Source organism: Chrysemys picta, chromosome 8 (genome assembly GCF_011386835.1).
Source record: "Chrysemys picta bellii isolate R12L10 chromosome 8, ASM1138683v2, whole genome shotgun sequence".
NCBI classification, from domain to species: Eukaryota; Metazoa; Chordata; order Testudines; family Emydidae; genus Chrysemys; species Chrysemys picta.
The window spans coordinates 43,300,985-43,321,401 of record NC_088798.1 but is presented as its reverse complement, the minus strand read 5'-3'; the positions used below and the strand labels follow the sequence as shown (position 1 = coordinate 43,321,401).

Sequence of the window (20,417 nt, the reverse complement as noted above, 5' to 3'; positions counted from 1 at the left end):
ACACCAAGGGCCAGGTCCAATATTGAGGGGTTACTTTTAACATTAAAAAACAGAACTAGCTTAAACCTCCACCCAGAAAGCTGGGAAAATTAACCACCACCCCTGGGTGCCTCTAAGAGGCAATACTTCCCCACTCACAAGCACTGAGTCTGTGTATAACAAAAGGAAACTTATTAAGAGCAGGAGGAACTCAGGATTAATTTGGGAAACCACTGCATCACTTACTCAAAAGTATGCAAACCATAATTAAACACCCACCCTGCAGTATCATGGGAAATAGACCTTTGCCTCTGTTTCTCACATTGTGGTGTCAAAGTCTGATGGACAAATGTCCCTTTAACATGCCATGCCTCTTTCCCTCCACCACACCCGCTCACAGTTGGTTGTCTGAGATCAGTGATGTCCCAGAATTCAAGGATGTGCACGTAGGTTCACCTCCCACCCCTGAATGGGAGACGGAGGAGGATGGTTTGAGCAATGCCTCTCTGCTCATCCCTGTCATTGTGGTCTCTGCCACTGTTTGCCTTTGTCATTGCCACCTCTGCTTCTAGCTGCCGTGCTGTGTTCAGCAGTTCCACCACTTAGCCCAGTTCTTAGTGGTTTCAGCTCTTAGTGATGTCACTGGGTAGGTCTTTTCCCCCAGTTCATCAATAGATGGCAGGGGAGAGCTCACTCAGACTCTGGCTTACATATTAGTTTAAGTATAGCAATTTGCCATTAATATAAAAGAGATGCGCTAACTGACACAGGCTTGGGACAACCAGGTCCTCATCCACTGGTGTAAACTGATGCAACTCCATTAATGTCAATGTCAGTTTACCCCAGCTGAGCACCTGTCCTAGGTTTACTAACAGAGCCAGCTGCAGAGTAACCATCAGCTTCAAAGGGACCTCCAGCTGTTACACTCTGGGTATAATGAAGAAGTCACAAAGCAAAAGCAACAGGGTGGTAGGATGCAAGTGTAACGCACACGCCTTCTGGGTGTAGTGTTCTGTCCCATCTAGTGGCACCAAGACCACTTAAAGAGAGAGAGTTAAATGAGTCTGGTCTACAGCCCTAACTAACAGGCAGTTGGCTTTTAGCTCATGCAGTAGAGGCTCATGCCCTAAGCTTCAGAGGCACCAAGTTCGATCCCGCCAGCTACTGGGGTCTGTCGGCATTATACAAGCTCTTTAATCAATCCTGTGGCTCAATCTTGCTGTCACAGGCCAAAGCACCCATTTCATAGTGGCACGTTGAAAGTAGTGGGAACTTTGCCCAAGTCAGAACAGCGAAGGGACGGCAGGATTTATCTCCATAACACCGCATAAAATGGAAAGGGAACCAGTGGCATCAAATTAATTTTTTACAGGTTCTTTTAGAGTAAGTTGCAGTGGCAGAAAAAGTTTACCACATTATCCTCTGTTTAGCAACCATTGGCCGTGTGAAACCCAAGTGCATACTCATAAACTGAGTGCTAAACTGTCAGCTTCACAATGTGTTTAGAAACGGCTGTCGTAAAGATGGAGTACTTTGTCTTCTTTCCAAAATGGATGCCCTCTCCTTTGATAACGGGTCTAATCTGTTAGTTATCAATAATTATATTTAACATGCTGCTGGCATTGAGACATTATGCATCAACATCTCCCTAGTGATATCAGTCAATATTACTTTCCTATGGGAATACTCCACCCCTAGCATGCAGCCTTACACCCAGGCCAGACTCTGATAAGATTCTATTAAGGAGGGGTGAATGGAAGAGTCGCATATTGGCAACACCCTCTGGCTTTACCCATGGTCTATATGCTCCCTTGTTTAACATTTGGAAAGTGTTTTGAGAACATCAGCAATAATGCACAGGATTTGTAATATGCATCATCACTTTCTTTTAATTATTTGTAGGACATTTCCAGACTGACTATTTGTTGTATTTATTGTCTTTAATATTTCCAAAAGAAATAAAATGGAAATTTCAGCAGTGCTTTACAGTAGTGGTGTAAGTATTTTAAGGATGAAAACATGATAAAGGGCCCCCTGAGTGTTGTTAACCAGTGCTTTTACTGACCAATACATTCTTCTACTCCCAGAGCCCTACGTCACTAGAGTGGGGGAGAATGTTCTTGTGACCACTGGATATAATGGAGTGAGGTCAGTTCTCTGGAGAGTTAACTGGTGTTCTCCCATCTTCCTTCAGTGTAGTCTTCAGAAACATAAGCATCATTGATGGAAGTCATGCAGCATCAACCTAGAAGTAAAAAGATTCAACAGAAGGAAAAACTGACTGTTCTGGTAAAATGTGTGTTTAGTTGCCAGAAATGCAGACTGGGGGGGATTCCTTTCTCCAGCTGTCAGGGTAAGCTGTAATCCATCCCAATATGAAAGTAGTTTCAGAGTTTTCATTCCATCCATGGGTCCAGCAGGGCCCATAATCTTTTTAACTTAACCTACAAATAGGTGACTATTGCATATTTCTTTAAACTGACTGCCATACAAGCACTTCATATTCTGACTTGTAAAGGATCACAGATAGACCTAAAAACTAGATCTGGAGATTTCCAGTGCAGATTCTAGGTATTATAGTACCTAGCACAATATATCACAATTCCATAAAGTTGAGAGGCTCCTATCATGCAATTCCAGGTGAAAAGCTGTTTTCCTTACCATTCATCATTCTCAGAAGCCATATAAGAGTGAAGTGGGTAGGTATCTTACAGGTGAAGTTGAAATGGCATTTTCATTATTAAACTCCTGTTTTCAGAAAATTATAATAAATTCCTTCAGGGATAAAGTTTGATATGATGGCATCTCAGCTTGGGAGAAATTTCTTTTGCAGAATTTGAAGAAAACTAATTTCTCTTTGTTGTTATACTTAATTTGGTTTGTTTGTTTTATTTCAGTGGTTCATTGTAGGATAGATGTTAATTTCCAATGTGAGCATGCTTTCAGAGTGGGACTTCTCTTTCTTTGAGCTCAGATCCACCAACCCTTTAGACTTTGCTTTTGAAGTACTGCAAAAGTGAGAAGCTGGAGATTTCCACTTGCTCTGTGATTTACATTCCCTCATGATGCCAGTTTCCTGTTTTTCAAGTACTGCGGAAAAGTTTTCCAAATATGATACAAAATTCAACAGAGCATAAGAATACAAGTCAGTCAGTCCAATGTAGCCTGATAAACAGTGCAAAAATAACACTGTGATCCTCAAGAGCAAAGGATCTCAGACTTGCTGGTAAAAACTGTAGTGTGTGCCATGGGCCCAAGCTAGTTCAGGACTTTGTAATTTGTCAGTTCTTGATTCCTTTATTACCATACATGTATAACATATACAACCAACTGCACCTGGTGCCATGTCCCTTTGGAAGACCACAACCTTGTGGAACTTCATGATTCTGTCTAGGTCTACATGCAGCAAAGGATGGAAGAAGTTCTTCAATGCACACTACAGACTGATGAAATTAATACTCTGTAGTTCTGTAGCATCTTTTATCCAAGGCTCAAAAGCATTTTTACTAAAGTAGGTAAGTACATTGAGACAGAGAGATAAAAGGGACAAAGTTTCAAGTGTCTTCTAATTTAGAGGTTCCTATCTTGAGATAACTATTGGCGTAGTTTAATTTCAGAGGTGCTGATCAACTTGATTCCAGTTGGGGTGTTGGGTACTCTCGTATTACTTGAGCTAACAGATGAGCTGGAGGACTATTTGCATTAGCATTCCATAATGAGAAATATGCAGTTGTGTCCATGTCTATGTTAGTGTGAACACAGCCCATAACAGGAAGGAGATGGGGTAAGGGAAGAGCAGAGAAAGAACTTGGAATAAAAATACAATATAATTAGAAGGAAGCACAGATGCAGAATATGACATTTATGTTTCATAAATATTTAAACTTAATTCACTTTTCTAGAAGAAATAAAACTAAATAAAATTCTGGATTATTACCATTGCTTTAAGTCTTGTATAAATTATTGTTTATGTATTTCGGGGAGCTGCTATATAAAGTGACATTGTTATTAATTTACATCTAATACATCTAAGCTTTGTTTTACATAATCTATACAAATGGAAGGTTAAGAAAACCAGAGCATTGTATAATTGATTAAATATGTTCAATCAATTCATTCAGATCATGCTGTGAAAACTGAAGCCGCTGATTAAATTAGACCATTTTTTATTTAAAATCATACAGTATGATTGTCTCACAAACTATTAAGAAAATGCAAACTGTAAAAAGATTGTTTTCTATTTAGAATATAAGCCCCCAAAATATGATCAAAAGACTTTACAGTGAAGTCATTTTTTCTACAGAACAACTTCTCTGTGAGTAAAAGTTCACTGTAACTGGATGTACAGTTCACATTTTGCAAAGCATGGAACTCTCGTTCTACTTCATTGTAAACAGAACTTCATAAATTCAAGTTCATTAAGGTCCTGACCCAGCAAAACATTGAGGCATATCTTTAACTTTGAGTCCATGAATAGTTCTGTTGATGTCAATGGGACTACTTGCGTTCTTAAAGTTAAGCACAGGTTTAAGAGCTTTGCTGGATTGTGGCCTAAGGGAGAAACTCAGCTGGTGTGGAGACCCCATGCATGGCCCCCTTGCATGACTTACCACCAAGACATGTGTACTAGATGGGACATGTACCTCAAGTTCTTAATTCTCTAATTAAGTAATTAAGTAATTACTTAGTCTCCTGACACGTCACTCATCAATGCAATGATTTTATTTTGTTTCTATTCCTTTTGGAAAATTTGTGTGCTTGTTTTTAACTTCCAGTTCAGTTCATCATTCATCGCCACCCATCTATTCCACTCTAATTCCAATGATTAATTCACTCAGGCTCTCCTACTCAGACCAAAGTCTTTTTTAACTTGAACGCACTTCTGTTTCTGTCTCCTGTTTGCTGTTTTCTCACCTCCCTCTCCCTCCCCTCGGTCTCTCCCCTAAATCTGTTCTCTATCTAATCTCTACATCATTTCTCTCCTTGTAGCCTATTTTTTCTGTGTCTCAAAGAAAGCTTACAAATCAACTGAACAAAATGTGTGAAAGTTGTCATGAATATTACCTATGTGACCTGAAAATAGTTTCAAGGATTCAAAATAACATGCCTGCTGTGTTTATAAAGCAGCAAAATGACCAAAACATGTCAAAACAGGAAAGCAACAGCTGGCCCTGGTCAGATCAGCCTGAAGAATCATCCAGCCAACAGCAAAGACAAGGTCATTGGTCAGCCTGCTGCATCTTGGCTCAAGTGACACTACAGAATCAAATACCTATCTGTATTTAGTAAAATTTGTTTTCAGAAAAAATGACATCTGAGAATTTTAGTTCATGAACTGGATCTCAGGATGAACGATTATTGGTTCATCCTGAACCATGTTATTAGTCCTCAGAAGTAACACTGGGACCACTTTATCACTATCATAATTAATTAATTTAGCACCAACAATGTGCTTAGCTTTCTCCTGCCTACAAATAAAACAGTCTTTGCTGCAAAGAGTTTACAATACAGGATAGATGGGACATCTAAAGGTGAGGAAATATTAATGTGGATTTTGTTTGCTTTCCTAAACTTTGTTATAACACTTATTGTGTGTCTTGCAGGGAAAAAAAGTTGCATGATTTCTTGCAGTACAAATCATACAGGGCCATCCTTACCCATACGCAAAATACGCAGCTGTGTAGGGCACCAGGAAATTTGGGGCACCAAATTTCCTGGTGCCCTGAGCAGCTGCGTGCTGCTCCAGCCCCTGCTCCACCTCTAGGAGCATTCAAAGACCCATCTACACAAATGTTTTCAACACTATGGTCAAGTGAGGAAGCTGCATATATGAAACCCCACCATCAAGCAGAGTTTTGAAAACTACTACTAAATTCATTTAATTGCATAACATTTCTCTTATTTCTTCAATAGACACAGAATGTATCATGGAGCACACTGTTATATAAATTCATAGTATATTTACATATGCAAAATGAAGTTCAGTAAAGAGAACTTTGGGGGTTGAAGGCTACATTAAAAGTAATTATGCAAAACAAGAACAAAATTCCAAAGAGGAAGTGAAGTCAGATATGCAAGGGTGATAGAATTAAGACTAAGGATACTGTGAAAGCTAGGCTGATCTTCCCAATAGTTGCTTTGTAGTTTAACTCTTTCCAAGTTTCAAAGCTATAAAGAAGGGTCGCCCTAACCAATATAGCTAGTCAAAATATAGTGAAGATTTTTTGTTTTGTTTTATTTGGGGAGGGTAATATGCATAGGTGCGGGAAATAGGATTTGGTTGGCTCTCAGCACCCTCGCTATACAAATTGTTTCAGCACCCCTGATTATACACGTACAAAATGTAATCACACCAAAATTTAAATCAGATACAACACAAAGAATTTGATATTTTTGCCCTTAATAGTATAACCTATTATGAAAAAATATCTTTATCTTCTCTCTTTCCTTATCTTGCAGAACTCTTGCCAACCCTGCATTTTAGTTTTTTTGCCCCTTCAATGGGTTAGTCTTCAATATTAGAAATTAGACAGGGTCATTTCCCAGCAACTAATCTCAAGCTTCAAAATTCAGATCTGAACTTCCACATGTCTCTGATTTTTGGAGATCTTGGGTTTTGGATACTACCCATGTCTAATTCCAATGGTAAATACATGTTCTAATGGTAAATACTATTTCACCTTGGAAACTACAGTATGTGCCCCTTCAGAAGTTGTTTACAAGCAGCCCTTCCACAGAGAATACCAATGTTATACTGTTGATTAACATCCTTTCTTTTCTTTATTGAATGAACTGTTAAAAGACCAAGACATTTTGCAGAGATAATATGAACTGAAATATATGGAGCAGTTGTTACACGCTAACCTATCAAACACTTATGATAGCTTCATTACCGATCTAAGTCCAACCAAAGCAATTCCTTCAACTTTGTACAAGACAATCTGAAGAAGACTCTGCTGGGGAAGTATTGTGCAATTCACTATTTTACCAAGCCAGAATTAATATGCATAATATATCTTATTTGCTGGCTGGTCAATCCCACGGCTGCAAAATCTTAGGTCCAAGAAAATCAATCCAAGACAGCACAGCATTGAAAGGTACAGATATTTACTTTATGGTGCCATTAAAAAAAAAAAAAGCGAGAATTTAGAGTTCAAAGTGATAGCCTCTTTGGAAATAAAATCCCACCCATTAGTTCAGAAATTTGATCTCATCATGTATTTGTTGGATGATGACTTTGGGGGGTGTATGATCCTGCATGAGGAAATGGTACATTGAATATTAAATTACTAATTATTGTTTGATTTGTCCTTATTCCTTTCTTCTATCAGGAAGTTCACTAATTATTTTTAAATTTAATTTTGGATGAACCTATAACAACAATAGAACTTTGTGATAAAAAAGTGATGATACTGTGCTTTTAAACATAACAGAAAACATAATAAATAGAGGTGCTTCCCACACACATACAGAAATCTTCACTGTTGTATTGCTATGAAGGACTTAGCCTAAAGACAATTTACACTGAAAACTAAAAGTCTGATTTGCCCCTTGCCTACACCAGTTTTACGTGACTATAACTCAATGAAGTTACTCCTGATTTACACCAGTGTAAGCGAGAAGAGAATCAGACCCTAACCTTTAGTCTAAAAAGACAGTTTCATTTTTTCTATAAATTTTATACCTTATCAAGTTATTGATCAGAACAGGATCAGACTATAAATGGGAGGCTTGCAACCACTGATTTTCCTGATTTATTTTGCTGTTATTTGATATTTCTAAGCGAAAGTAAAAGAAATGCCTGCTCAGAGTCACAAAAGAACATTTTGCAGCAGTTGATGTGCAGAAAGTTTTATGCTGAGCTCTAAGAGGTGCTTAGCACACCAACCAAATATGTAGTCTACTGGGTCGCTGAACTATAATAAAAGACACCATTAAGTGAAGCATTTGATGGAGGTGCTTGACTCATTAGGTCGGTGGTTATAGTCATAAGCAACTCCTTGTGAAGCTAATGGATAAAAAAAATAGCTATTTTGATTTCAAAGACCAGCCTCTCTTTTTAGAGTGGGGTACTTGCCAGTTTATAGTAATGCATACAAGTAGTTCTGACACTTAAGCAGAATACAAACTGCCACTGCAAGAGATTCAATAATATTTAGGCCAGTAACAAAAAACATTTACAGCCACTGTTGCCATCAATGAATTCGTTAAAATAAAACTTTACTACCACTCTCCCACTTTTCCTGGTAGTCTGACATTACAGCAACTGCTCTCAGGCTCTAGCTGATTTTCAAGAATCATCCCTCCAAACTTGATTGCTGGAAGGCTGGGCAAAACTATTAGGCACATATTACATTTTCCCAAAAGTGAGATTCTGTACCCCCATATAAAGTTACTAAAGACCCACGCGTCCTGGTTTTCCTATTGTCTTTCTAGCCAGCCAATCCCAATCCATTTCCTCTTAGGATCCCACATGCACTGCATACCTTAAAGCCAATAGGATTAACTCTGTTCTAGGTAGTATATTTCTGGTTTGATGTTTATGTTTAGAGCATAAATGTCCCTGGATTGGTGGATCATAATTCTGACATAAGAACCACGAACATGGCCAACAGCAGATGATTTAGCACAAATTAGCCAACTAATAATCTGTTTCATCACTCTGTTTTTATCAGGCTTCAACCTAACTTTGTGAAATACTGTATTATTGTAATTACTTATTGTTCAAAATAAGCAGGCACACAGAACAGCTGTGCTTTGGTCCTGGAGGAGCCCTCTCCTGTATTTCCATATCCAGAGGAGCTGAGAAACCGCCCCACTTTTTCTTCACCCTTTTGAAGCACATTTGGAAAAAGTTAACTGGTAACAATTAGGCTACAATGTAATCTAAAGCCTGGGTATAGGAAGAAGAGTCACAGCATAATGCTCAGCTTTTAAGAATGACCAGTAGCTGTTCAGAAACATTAAGAACTCTGGAGACATGGGGAGAAGGGGAATGTATGTTGTTTTACAACATGAAAGCAGGCATGTTTCACAATACTGTAACCAAACCCAGCTTGACTGTGGGAGAAGAGACAGAAGAATGAAATAAATCATTTTACTGGTATAATTTTTCTTCACTTTCATAGTAAGGAGACTAAGCCAGAAAGGCAAGGCTTAGTGGAGATGGTCAGTAGCCAAAATAAATTGACAGTTTGAGTCCTCAGCCCTCGCTTGCTCTTCAGTTGCCTATGATGTAACACTGAGCATATGGCTGCATATATTTGTTGACTAATAACCAGAAATGAAGAGTCAATACTAGCTACATTACTATTAGACAGAGGGGAGTTGGGGATTTCCTCCAATGCTCCCCACTAGGGTGACCAGGCGTTCCGATTTTATCGGGACTGTCCCGATATTTGCTTCTTTGTCCCGCGTCCCGACCAATGTTTGGTCGGGACACTGGACAAAAAAGAAATTTTGCCCTCTGCTCTGGCGCTCGTGCGCCCCCCCGCCCCAGCTCCGCCCTCTCCTTCCCCCCATTGGCTCCCTCCCCAAATCCCCGCCCTGGCCCAGGATCTTCCCCAACCACGCAGCATTCCTCCTCCCTCCCAGGCTTGCAGCATGGCGGCGCAAGCCTGGAGGGAGGGGGTGGCGGTGGTGCCTGGATCCTGGAGCTGGTGAGTCAGCTCCAGCACCCAGGCACCGGGCGGGCAAAGGGGGGCTGGCAAGGGAGGGAGATGGGGGGGCTCAGCTGTGAACCCCCCCCCCGCCGCGCCAGAGGGCTTCTGCCCGGGCTGCTGCACCCGGGGCTGGGAGCGCAGCCTAGAGGCTGCTCTAGCCCTGCAGCCCGCAGGGCAGCACGGTGGGTCCAGTCGGGGGCAGCGCGGAGTGGGCAGGGGCTGGGTGGGTGGCGTGGGCCGAATCCCCACTGCTGCTGGGGAGCCCCGCGCCTCTCCCTCCTGCTCGTGGCTGCAGCTCCTTCCCGGCGGGACGCGCCCCCCAGCCTGCCCCGCACACATGCGGCACGCGTCCAGCTGCTCCTTCCCGGCAGGAGGGAGACTAGGCGCGGGGGACCTGCGCCGCATGTGCCTGGGGCAGCGGGAGGCGCGTCCCGCCAGGAAGGAGCCACAGCCGCGAGCGGGAGGGAGAGGCACGGGGCTTCCTGGCAGCAGCGGGGATTCGGCCCCTGCCGCCCACCCGGCTCCTGCCTGCTCCGCGCTGCCCCTGCCCGGACCCACAGCGCCCCGCATATGCCCGTGGCGGGACAGGGGGCGGGAGGCTCCGTGGGGAGGGCAGTGCGTGGGGCCTGCTAATGCCCCAGGCCCCTTTAAAACTTTTTTGCTCCGCCCACCCCCTTTTTTGCTCCGCCCACCCCCTTTTTTGCTCCGCCCCCGTCCCGATATTTTATACTAGTAATCTGGTCACCCTACTCCCCACTCCCATTCTTCATCCATTGTATTGTAGTTTAAATAAATTAACAAAATAATTATATTGCATTATTTTAATAAAATATGCAGAATTTTAAAATATTGTGTGCAGAATTTTGAATGTTTGGCACAGAATTCCCCCAGGAGTAATAAATGTGAGAATGTTAAATAATGTGGCTGTTTAATTAAAGGAATGGAGTGTAAGAGATGGCAGTGGCATTAAATCCCCACCCTTCTACTTGTATCAAGCAGCATTGCAAAGTTACCTAGACTCATTGCAATTTTTCAGTTTTTGTTGCTCTCATTTCTATGCGTGCTCTTTCTTCATAATTTTTAATTATTAAAAAGTTGGATAACAATTAAGAATGATAGGATGGACTTTTCTTGAAATGCATTTCCCTGTAGCGCTAAGTAAGATGTCATGTTACTAAACTATCATTAAAATAATTTCCATTAATGGCTGGTTATGAATGGTTTCCCACTCCAAGACACATTTACTACTGCAATAAATAGGGCTGTATTATAAAGGAAGTACAAGCCATTGTTTCATAAACAATTCATTTGCTATTTATGATATGTAAATTCCATCAATAATGCAAATTATGACAATCTAAAGAGGAAAAAAGCCACCTAGTATATTTAAAGCAGTATGTGTTTTTTGTTTGTTTGTTTTTTTACTAGTGATCTCATCCCAGCCAGTCACCAAATCTGGATAGCTTTTAAATCCCTTTTTAACACCAACATCCTAGAAGAAATTGTATTGGCTGATGGAAAGAAATTTTTATTATGTCTAGCATATACCAAAGGAGACACCAAGTTCCCATGTAATGCAGACTACAGTCTCAGTCCCAGCAGCAGTCACTTGATATCAGTAGGCAAGCTCTGAAATGAAAATGACATACTTACAGCAGCAGTACCTCTTAAGCAGGCATGTAGTGATCAAAGAGAATAGTGAAGTAGCATCTGTTGGGTCGGAGAACTGCTTCTTGTCACAAAATGTGCCAAACTGTCAAGCTGTCTGTGACCTATTACAGCTACCATTTGTAACATAGCCACCCGACTTGAGTTGCTGTCAAAACAAACAAGTATCTCAGGGACCATCATGCAAGAAAACACTATTGGCAGAGAGGTGTAGATATAAAAAAAAAATTCTATATCAGTAAAGGTGTAGCACTTCGAAACAAGACCTAGAAACCCAAACAGCAAAAACAGCTTATACGTTTTTCTGCCTCAGTACAGTTTCCCCTGTATTGCAAAAATCAGCAGATTATTAGTGTCTTCCAACCTAAGCACAAATAAGGCTTTGCTATTTTTCCTGCTACCAAGAAACTTAGCTGTGTTTTCCATTTCTAAATGCGCTAGTCAGAAAATATGAGCCTCATGAATCTGTAACAGACTTAGGTCCCAATCCTGCAAATGGGATCTTGACTTCAATTGGGACTACTCTAGAATTTAAAGTTAGTAAACATAAATTTTTGCAGGATCAGGGCAATAGTGAGCTAGATTTTTAACAAAATCAAGGCAAATCATTTAGCCTCACAGTTAACATATGTGCATCCACTTATGCTCAGAAAAATGTAGTTAAACTGTAAAATGAGTTTGGAGGTTATATGCCCAGTTATGATTTCTGTACATTTATGGTTTCCTGTGACCCTCAGCAATGATTAGTGCACCATTTCAGCAATGTGCTCTCTGGGCTATTAGTCACGTGCAGCTTAATAGAAAATTATTAAACGCTCCTTCCACCACACTGGGTCTGCTGCTGGGAAATATCAGTAAAATGGCACAACAGTAGCAGCCACAGCAACAGAGTTGGAGAAACAGTGGCAAGTATTTCTGGAAACAATTTAGAAACTTAATTTTTACTATAGTCATACCTCAGCTAGTCAAACCTCAGCTACACAAAATTATTTGTTAACCAGAACAGGACTATGACCATAGATGTTTCTTATAATGAAAATTCCTTTACTGCCCTTGGAATTCTCCTCTAATTCTTCATCCCCCATTGGCATTTTTTTCTCCAAAGGTTTGTCTTTTCAGTCTTTCAGACCTCTGTTCTCTACCCTCAGCCTGACGTCACCCAGGCTGGATGAAGATCCCACTGCTGGCTAGGACACAGTCACCTGGAGTTGAAGCCAACCAGCCACCAACCTAGCACTAAGCTATGTTCAAACATAATTTTGTAAAAGAAAACAGCGTATAGGTGTCCAAGATTAGAAACAGCAATGATGTTAAAGATGGCAGCCAAGTTTTTACAGCTCCTACTCCCATGGGCACATGACTGCGCAAAACACTGCTCAGTTCTATTGGGTTGTAAAAACAATGTTATAATATATGCACATAGCACTGCATTTTGATTTATTGCCCTCTGATGGTAATTCCAATTAAATTCCACTTAGTACAGGAAATGCCTTTTGACTATGGTACGCAGAATCTTTTAATAGAACGTTGATTATTTCTGTGTTTGCAGGATGAAATTAACATATGCTAGGCTATTAGCTGCAAAACCTAAGCTCTCTTTTCACTCTTCTTATGAAAATCCAGGGAACATGCAAGATACTTCTATGGAAATGACACTTTTCAAGTGACGACCTCATCCAACAACTCTGAGTATATCCTCCACCACCACCACCCACTGACATCATATGATACAATACAAAGAGTTCACAAACAAAAGCAAAGACTGTAGATAGAGTGGTATCAGAATACAGCCTATCTATGGGGTGTATTGGTATGAATAAACCAGCTAGTATACATACAGGTTTTCTACTAGTTAAAAGCAGGACTTCTCAACTTTATAGACCTTTCACTGCTCACAAACAATGGGATTTGTCTTTAGCGCAGGGAACAGAGTTTGCTCTCTAGGAGTAGGAGTGTCTGAGTTCTATCCCTGCAGCTGTTGTTAAGTGCTAAGTGACCATGCTGCAGAGAGACAATTGGGAAGTCCTAGTGCTTATGAATTTGTAATAGCATCAATTCCATACATTTTGGGTTGGGAGTTAAAGAGGGGAGATGATCTGCAAAATGGGTACTCACCAAAGTACATTACCAATACCACCCAAAGGTGAGGGTAATATGATGTAAGAAATTGACTAAAAGGTGTGAGATCTTCTTGCAGATATTACAGTGGCAACAACTGAAAAGAGAAATGATTCTAGTAGGTTCATTAGTCCCTCAATGAAGGAAATACAGTGATTTGTAATGAAAATGTTATTGCTTATTTCCTGTAGATTTTCTTGTGAGTCCCTCTCAAACGTTGCACGGAATTGTACTTTGCTTTTGTCTCTGTGATATATGCTGGTCTGGGGCTATTTTAGTGAGGAGTAAGTAGCATTATGAACTAGTACATGGGGTTGCAATACCATTCAACTCTGGCCACAAAAAAAATGGTGGGCACTATGGCCCAAGTGGTTCAGCCAGTGGCACCCTTTGCAGTCGAGCAGGTGTTATGTCAATACTGCCTCAGTTTCCCTCTTGTTCAACCAATCACAGATCAGCCACTTGTCTAGTAGGTCCTCAAAGTAACTCCAGCCCTCCACCAGGATTGTTAATAGTTTCTCCCCTCTCAGGGCAGTAGAGTCTAGTGAGTCAACAGGCCAGTAACCCTAGTATCTCCATGTTGGCGTTCAGACCTCTTTGCTCAGCAGGCTTTTATAGCTCCTTTGCTGGAGTTGGTAGGGGAACCCAGACACACCCACTCCTCTCGGTTTCAATCCCATAGGTCACAGAGCTGGAGGAAGGGAACCACTTGCGCCATAGTGCCCACCATTTTTTTTTTGTGGGCCAGAGTTGAGTGGTGTTGCAACCCCATGTACTAGGTCGTAATGCTACTTACTCCTCACTAAAATAGCCAATGCTTCATTCAGAGAAGGAATATTCCCTTTCTCCTTCAAACACACAATCATCCAGCCAACACGGAAGAAACCCACCCTGGATACTACAGTCCTAGCCAACTATTGGCCAGTGTCAAACCTGTTATTTCTGAGCAAGCTCATAGCAGATCTAGCCAAAGGCCTATTAACAAGCTCACCTAACAGAAGCCAACATTCTAGACCTGGCACAATCTGCAGTTAGGCACAGAACTGAAACCTCTTTAGTGATATTGATGGATAACCTCCCCCTGTCAATGGACAGAGAGCAGATATCCGTTCTCTCTGAGGACACCATTGACCAGGAGATACTGCTCTATTGCCTGAGCGGAGGAAGGAGCCCAAGGTAAAGTGCCAACATGGTTTGAGTCCTTCCTAGAGCGATGCACACAAGGAGAGGTGACAAGAAACTGCAACTTTACCACTAGATCCCTCACTTGTGGGGTTCCACAAGGATCAATTCTCTCTCTGGTCCTTTTCAATATCTACATGCAACCACTAGGTGGAGTGGTTAGATGATATAGACTAAAGGGCCAGCAATATGCAAATGACACACAGCTCTACTTATCCTTCATCACATACAACACAATCACCACCATCAAGATGGTCCAGTGCTAGGATGAGATAAGCTCATGGGTTTAGGACAGCTGGCTGAAGGTGAACCCAAGTAAAACAGAGGTGACACTATTGGGCAGAGCAATTTGCAACCACAGTGCAGTCTCCTTTGGTTGAAGGTTCACATCCACAATTGGTCAATGCAGTCTGTAGTCCAGGAGTACTCTTGGATTCCTCACTGATGCTACAGCAATAGCTGCGAATAATGCTTTTTACCATCCCTGGTTGGCTAGGAGACTCTGTCCCATCTTAGCAGATGAAGACTTGGCCTCACTTATTCATGACTTTGTCACTCCTGAGCTGGATAACTGCAGTGAAATATACCTGAGCATGAAACCTTCAGCACTTGGGAAACTCCAGCTAGTACAAAACACTGCAGCACATCTCCTCAGCAACACAGGCTACCATGAACACATCACACTTGTTCTCTGCTCTCTACGTTGGCTTCCCATACAATTTGGAATCAAGTTTAGGATCTCAGTCTTTATCTTCAAAGTGCTCCATGTCCTAGGCCCAGCATACCTAAAGACTATTCAATGCTCCGGAACAAAGACTGCGTTCAACAACCATGCTCCTCTGGCACAATGGAAATCTCAACAATAAAAGTAAAGCTGGTCTGTGCAGGACAAACAATCTTCTCCAGGGGATGGGTTCAAAACTGTAGAATGAGGTCCCCCCAGGAATTAAGGACTTTCACAAAACTTACTTGTTTTTTTCTCCAAATTCAAGGTGCATTCCTTTGACCTTGCCTTCTCTAATATAAATCCATAGCAAACAGGTACATTTAAAAAAATTAATTATATATATATATATATATATATATATAGATAGATAGATAGATAGATAGATAGATAGATAGATAGATAGATAGATAGATAGAGAGAGAGAGAGAGCGCGCGCGCACAAAACAGGACACTCCACTGCACATGCTGCTTCTTCTGGGGAGATGATGAGAGAACAAACATGTGACAGATGTGTAGTCATGTTGCTTAATGTACTACTGGAAGGCACCTGGCTACTACGGTGATGTGCATAGTATAAAAACCTATATAAGAATAGCATTTGGAGGCAGTGGGTTTAGGGGCTCATGAACCAGGGGGTCAGTCTGCTAGGGGAGAGGGCATCTGAGAAGGGAAAAGAAGGATCAAAGGCAAATCTATGGCCTTTCCACTTTAAATCGTGCTCTGTAGCCCCTGAATCTAGAGATCCTGTATAAAGCAGTTTCCCCTCCCGCCTCATCTCTTATTGTTGCCCACCGTGCCTCTCTTGTAGACTGTTTCCCAGGCTCACACTCTGTGATCCTCTTCCTATGTAGGTCAAACTACCTGGGAGGCTTCCGACCAGTCTGCTGCTGAAGGCCCCTGCTCTCAGTGGTTCCTCACCCTCCCTGGCAGCCACCCCTCCTTTCTGACCTGCAGGCTTTTGGTCTCCCAAGGTGTTGCAGAGTCACCAATCAGCCCCCGCTGAGGAGGCCCCTGTAAACCTTTTAGAGGCTTGGAGAGGATGGAGTCTGTACAGCCCATAACAATACCACAGAAATAAAATTTATTTCTTTCATGGAAGAGTAACAAAGATGGCTGCAAATTTCACACTTACAGAAAAATATTTTGTTGGTGGAAAAACACTTTTTTATTTAAACCAGAGTAAGATTTTACATCACTATTGTGACAGTGTACCCCATAAGGCTTTATGGGGAGGGGGTGCTTATAAATGTATGTATGACATAACTGGAATATGTTTTGTGCTGCCTGTGCCAGGTAATATCTCCGTAAAGGTTATGGTCTACTATATCTATTCATCCTATTTGTTCATATATATATCATTTTCTACTTGAGGTTAAGAATATGGGCTGTATGCTTGCTTGATTTCTAAGTAAGCTTTGGGAGGCATTTGGTCAGCTTCTTTAGGAAGGAATTCGCCAGGTTAAGTACCTCATCAGGAAACACTTGGAGAACAATGCATCTTGGAATGCTCCAATCCACATAAGAAGTCTTCCTGGAGACATGCAAGATACCATGTGGACAATGGCATCGGCCTGTAAAGACTGAGTCATGCAGGGGCATGTGACTTGCCCAGGTGACTCCAAAACTCCATCTTGGAGCTGGACTTTGCATAGGAGGGAGGAGGGGGGTCCCCACCCACAAGAGTCTATTTAAACCCGTGGGAGACCCCTCCATTTTGTCTTCAGCTGGCTAAAGAAGGAGCCTCTCCACCCCCCAACCCCCCCCCCCCCCCAGGATACTTGAAGGAGACTGAAACAAAAGACAGTAACTACAGGGAGTGATTGCTGGACCCAGGCTAAAAGGAGATTAGCCTGTAAAAGGGAGCATTCTGGAACTGGTGAGGAAATTATCTGTATTCAGTTTGATTAGGCATAGATTTGCGCATTTTATTTTATTTTGCTTGGTGACTTACTTTGTTCTGTCTGTTACTACTTTGAACCACTTAAATCCTACTGTCTGTATTTAATAAAATCACTTTTTATTTAGTAATTTACTCAGAGTATGTATTAATACCTGAGGGAGCAAACAACTGTGCATATCTCTCTATCAGTGTTATAGAGGGCGAACAATTTAGGAGTTTGCCCTGCATAAGCTTTATGCAGGGTAAAACAGATTTATTTGGGTTTAGACCCCATTGGGAGTTGAGCATCTGAGTGCTAAAGACAAGCACACTTCTGTAAGCTGTTTTCAGGTAAACTTGCAGTTTTGGGACAAGTGATTCAGACCCTGGATCTGTGTTAGAGCCAGACAGGAGTGGCTGGCTCAGCAAGACAGGGTGCTGGAGTCCTGAGCTGGCAGGGAAAACAGAAGCAGGGGAAGTCTTTTGCACATCTGGTGGCAGCTCCCAAGGGGGTTTCCGTGATCCAACCCGTCACAACTATATTAATACATTTTATTATGTGCTACTGTCAAGTTTGTAGTTATCACATAATTAGGTGATTTTTTTAAGCATTTCAGATGCTGTTGAGTACATTCATTTCCATGTGCATCTAACTTCCAGGACTTGCTGAGGAGAATATTAAATTGGGCTGGACCTCAGGCATATTAATGGTTTGGTTCAGATACCTTGAACCCTTCTCAGAAACTTATGCAAAAGCTAGAAATTTTATGAGATCATACTGTCTTGAAAGACACTCCCTACTTACCAATGTCAGTCAGGCTGTGATGGCAAGAACCTCTCTCACATATGGTAGTACTTTCACTTCTGCATCCAGCTGAAACCAGTAACTGCAGAAGCAGGGAAAAAATAAGTAAAAAGTGAGGGAAATATTCTGCTCTCAGACACACCCATGAAACTCCCATTGAGGTCAATGGGACCTATGTGTACAGAGTGAAGTGCAGAATTGTGTCCTGTAAAGAGTCTATACAAAAATTTCAAAAAATTACTTCACTTATGCAGGTTTAATTCAAGTTCTGAAGAAGTGTTCAGGTAGGTTCATAGATATTCCAAATCCATTTGCCCATCCCTAGAGACTACTGGTTTGATCCTTCACCTTTAAAGTCAATGGGAATTTTGCCATTGACTTTAACAGGAGTAGGATCAGGCTCTGTCTTCCTAAATGTCATATGTATGTTTCAAACAAATTTTGCCACTCAAACCTCCATTTTGGTCCTTAAGTTCCTATTCAACTCAACCATTCCTGCACAAGCCATGTGGTTCCAAATCCTGTTAAATTGTTTTTGAATGTGAAGCATTTTCATTAAGTTCCATTGTATTTTAGGACTTAGACTTCCTGTCCCACATACATAGATCCCTGTGCATTGACCCAAGCAGTTGGTAATATCTGGAATAATACGTTGCAAGAGCAATGGCGCCTTAATGATGTATTACATGAATACATCATTAAAGCTATGGCAGTCTTATGATATATTAGTTTAATACATCACAGCAGTGCCATAGCTTAGACAATATATTACTCAAAAACATAGCAACGACTAGAAAGATCAAGATAAGTTTTGTATTTTTTTCAATTTATTTACACTATGAGGGTTTTTTTAAGTTTCAGAACTACAATAAGCGTTCCCTGTGGACAAGAGATTGCTAGTGCCACCTGATAAATGTGGAGGTTCCCTAGAATCCCCTTCACATTTCTCTGCCCAATTCACCCCTCCCCCACAAAAAAAATCTTTACAGCATAAATGAGCAAAGACACCTCCATCTGCTCAAGGAACAGTTCTGACAGTTTGCCAGAGCTCTTCACTTTGATGTCATATTCTATTCCTTTTACAGTCAGCCGTGTTTTCACACGTTCATAGCGTATGGGTTTGGGTTATTTTTCCTTTCATTCTTTTGTTATAAAAATAACTATTAATACTTAGTGCTAATTCAGGGTGAGATTATCAGACTGCAGTCTAGACTGTTGTGAGGGATAACACATTGTTGGAGCAGAAACAGCCCAGGAGGGTTCTCTGACTCCTCAACTCACAGTCTTCCCTCCTTCTCCAACAATGCATTGCCTCTCACAACCTTAATGAAATACAAATTAATTAGCTATCTTCTCATCTTCATGGCAGTATAATAGAATATAGCCCTGTAGCGAAGCAACAACTCACTGGCGCGGCGCCTCCTGCTGGTTGCTCTGGGAATTAGCTCTCTTCCAGCTCAGAGCGCCCTCTACTGGCTGGCGGCTCACCTGCCTCAGGCCCCCATATCCCTCCTGGACCCCAGTGCCCTTTACCTCAGGGTTCTGCCCCAGCAGTACCCCCACACTCTGGGTCTCCCCTCTCAGGGGAACCCCCAACTCTCTAAACCCACCTTGCCTCAGTGGCTACTGCCTGTCATCATCTAGCTCCCACTCACTGGGGCAAACTGCAGTCTGTCATGGCCACTTATCATTGGCAAGGGGGTCAGACCAGCTGCCTCTGCCTAACCCCAGGCTGCGCCTCTGCAACCCTCCGTACCTGCTTTGGCCTTTGGCAAGGCCTGCAGCCTGGGGAGTTGCCAGGCTGGAGCTCCCCAGCTCCTCTTGCCTTTCCCCAGCCCTGCTCTGCTCTACTCCTAGTACCCTGAGCTCCCAGGCAGCCAGGCCCTTCTCTCTCCACAGCTAGAGAGACTCCTCCAGCTCCTGGCTCCCAGTCTGCTTATAAGGGCCAGCTGGGCCCAGCTTGAGCTGGTCACAGCTGTGGCTGCTTCCCCTCTCAGCCTAGCTTGGTTGCTTTTAACACTTTTTTCCAGCCACAGCCCTCTCCAGGGCTGCTTTCAACCCTTGTTCTGCAGGAGTGGGGCAGCCGCCCCACTACAAGCCCATAGAGTGGACTACATGTTAAATTGCCAGTAACAGATTTGCAGAGCTCATCTACACAGAGCCGATTAGAAAGGTATGAGCCAGTTTAGAAAAAAAAAGAACTGTCCCAAGCAAAAGCTCTGAAAACTTTGTATTTTTTTGTTTGGTTGGGGGGAAGAGGGGTGGTCTGGGTATTGAGAGATTGGCGGGGGGGAGAGGGGTTGTTCTCTCCTCCCTTCTTCTGCAGTTAACTGCTTTCTTTTGCTTCACCTATGTTGCAACTTTTCCAATATTGGATTAGGCTAATTAAATGCTCTA

The 20,417-nt window shown here is 42.0% G+C and overlaps 1 long non-coding RNA gene across 2 annotated transcripts; it reads right to left on the bottom strand.

Annotated features, from left to right (window-relative positions):
- Window positions 1-1,565: 1,565 nt before the first annotated feature.
- LOC135973041 (uncharacterized) lies at window positions 1,566-19,919 on the bottom strand. 2 transcript variants are annotated; one of them, XR_010589738.1, is made up of 4 exons: window positions 19,429-19,919; window positions 18,021-18,102; window positions 11,295-11,457; window positions 1,566-2,224 (listed from the first exon to the last, which is right to left on the bottom strand). It is a non-coding gene; the product is annotated as an uncharacterized LOC135973041 (long non-coding RNA). The 2 variants fall into 2 exon arrangements; XR_010589737.1 differs by having other exon boundaries at window positions 1,568-2,224; window positions 19,777-19,919.
- Window positions 19,920-20,417: the final 498 nt, after the last annotated feature.